The sequence below is a fragment of the Aythya marila genome (genome assembly GCF_965140915.1).
Source record: "Aythya marila genome assembly, chromosome: 6".
NCBI classification, from domain to species: domain Eukaryota; kingdom Metazoa; phylum Chordata; class Aves; order Anseriformes; family Anatidae; genus Aythya; species Aythya marila.
The window spans coordinates 8,774,179-8,776,975 of record NC_139047.1 but is presented as its reverse complement, the minus strand read 5'-3'; the positions used below and the strand labels follow the sequence as shown (position 1 = coordinate 8,776,975).

Below are 2,797 nucleotides of genomic sequence, written 5' to 3'. Positions count from 1 at the left end.
TTTTTTTCTCCACGTTTTCTTTTCCCAGCACCTCACGTGTGCCAGTTCCCTGGCTTTGGGAGCACAGCTTCACTTTTCGGAGCAGACCCGATAATTTGGTTCCAGCAGCAGAAATAATTCAGGCAGCTTAAACAAAGGCCACTGGAGCTATTGGGAACAGAGAAGTGCCAGAGACTCAGAAACTCAGCCTGAAATATGTTTCAGGTCCATTTGTATCCCTGCATCTCCATGGACTGGGGGTGAGGGAAGTAGCCAGGTGGTATAGCTTTAACCAGGCCCATTTTGAAGGCAAAATGCCTTAATTTCATTATAGTTTAATTGACTTAATTGCCACTTTGCTTCTTTGGGCAGTCAGTACCTGCTAATCTCATGGGCTCTGCAGTGCTGGGCAGTGTACCTGAGGGCTTGCCTGAGCCAGAGATGTGCAAGGCTCAGGTTTGCCCACAGCAGGAGGGCTGGCAAGCACCATCAGACCACCTAAGCTTTTAAACACGACAAAGCCAAACCCAAATGCACCCACAAGCCTCTGCTGGATGAGGCAATTGCAAAGCAAGTGGCTCAGCAGCTGTCCTGGCGTGGCACGAGCCCAGTTGCAGAGAGCAGCGTGGTCTGGTCCAGTGCTGGGAACCCTGGAGCAGGATTTACCGTGCCAGCGAGTCCCAGCCTCAGTGTGGGGTTGTGACCTGGGTCAGGTCAGTGGCAGCGGGGTCAGTGGCTGATTAGCTGCTGAATGCACAGGGACCTGAGCCCGCTGAGAACAGCACGGCCATGACAAGTGTGTTCCTTCTTGTTCTCAGAGTTCAGAGCCCCTCACTTTGCAGCGTGTCTCTGCCCCCATCACACCCTTCCTACCTCCCCACGCCGAACCGCAGAGGGTGGCAGCGCCGAGTACATCTGTTTCCTGTTTCACAAACTGCTGTCACACACTTCCAACAGGCACTCTTGTCTGAAATTGAGAGCCAAGCAATGTTATTTACAAGTGTTTGTGCTCCCGAGCCTATCTGGCTGCTCTGTACTGTACTGCCTGCTGAACGTGAAGCCAAACATCAGAGCAACTCCTTTCCCATTATTTGGAAATTATTATTTTTCTCTTACTGCTATTGAAAGTAAATGTGTACCTCAGATATCCTGACATATTTATCAGAAATAATCAAAGCAGACAGAAAACAGCTTCAAATGTGCAATCGTGACTTGAACTTGTCATAAGTACTCCTTAATAAGTTGTTACTAATAGTGTTTGCCATGAGAACCCGCGGGCCAAGTGAGTGTACGTGCTGCCTTCACTGCAGTGAGTCCAGCGGGTGAAACCCTGGCCAAAAAATTAGTGGTTGAAGGCCCCAGCGACTTGGCTACAGGCTACATCACACACTTCTGCAGAGATCTCTCACGAGACTCATTGTTCGCCCAGCCAGAACCTAAATGAGACCCAAAAACGAGCGCCCATTGCCTCCGCCGCCGTACATTGTGCCATTGCAGTGCTGGGAGGAGATGGTGCCTTGCCACTCACGGCTGCTCATGGATCCACCTTTCCATCGAGGCTTTCTGCCACCTTCTGCTAATGCTTTGGACGCAGCCAGGAAGGCTGAGGCAGCCAGAGAGGCTGAGAGCTGCATCCATTTAACAACTCCTTTACTTCTCCTACCCTGTGGGGCTGTGTCCAGGAGGACTCCCCCAAAAGGAGCTCAGCTCTCCAGTGTTTCACGTGAAGCAGCTTGAGACTGACGGGCCCAGCCACGTGCTTAGGGATGAGCATTAACGCAAGGATTTGCAGAGGTAGGACCCTAATCCAGAGAACGGTGTCGATCCCTGGTACCATGCTGTCGATTAATGTCAGTCCTGGGGCATCACCAAAAAGGAAAGCCTGTGCTTCGGGATGCTTCCAGGACCAAAGTCTTATCCCCCCAGCCTGCCTCAGCCTCTACTTGCCACTTACACATTTTGCAAGCAGAGCTTGAAGCTGAAAATATGCAGGCGTGCAAAAGCGTTGGCACTTTGCAGGATGAGAATTTGCAGATGCTTTGGCAGGGTCTAAGTCCATCCACCATGATGGCTGCATGAGGAAAGAGGGGAGAGAAAACAAAAACGACCTCACAGGTCTGCAGCTGCTTGAGAAAGCAAAATATTCAGCATCATTTCCTCCATGTCTGTTACCTGGCATATGGCTTTCTCTTCCCTGATGCACCAAATGCGAGCAGCTCACAGGCTTCATCTCCTATTGATGTGCAGGGTCTCAGCACTCTGCTGCAGGCTCTCATCTCTCCACTTCTTTCCTCTCGCTCCTCAGCTTCAACGAGATCTCCCAAAGCAGCTGCACAGAGAGGAAACAGGACTCAAACCTCTGAACCTCAGGTGCACCCCCTATATAATCCCCCAATTCCCCTCCCCGTGACTCGATGCACCAGCACTTCAGGCACCACTTCTGCACCAAATGAAAACTGCAGCACCTTAGCTTGGAAAATAGCAGCCTGGGCTTTTAGTTAGACTTTAATCCTCACCCTGGGGACCAAGGGGACAGCCTTGCCAGGCTCTGACCTTCCTCAAGAGGTAATTCAGCAGGGATTTTGCAGAGAGATTCCTGAATTGCAGGAGACCGCCTGGTTCTGGGGCAGAAAACAGGACTTGGGAGTCGCAAAGCTGGCTCCTGTGTTTACAAGAAGATTAATCTTGTGATGATCACAGCTTGTGATGTTTCCCAGGCAGCCCTGCAGACGCAGCGGGGACAAGGCCAGGCCCCTCGAGACCCTCACTGATAAACAAGGCCGGTATTTGTGGTGGCTCTTTTCCTGTGGGAGCTGAA

At 51.3% G+C, this 2,797-nt stretch overlaps 1 long non-coding RNA gene across 1 annotated transcript; it reads right to left on the bottom strand.

Annotated features, from left to right (window-relative positions):
• Nucleotides 1-914: 914 nt before the first annotated feature.
• Nucleotides 915-2,241, bottom strand: LOC309879391. The gene is made up of 3 exons (XR_014317734.1): nucleotides 2,152-2,241; nucleotides 1,934-2,050; nucleotides 915-946 (listed from the first exon to the last, which is right to left on the bottom strand). It is a non-coding gene; the product is annotated as an uncharacterized lncRNA (long non-coding RNA).
• Between the last annotated feature and the right edge of the window lie 556 nt (nucleotides 2,242-2,797).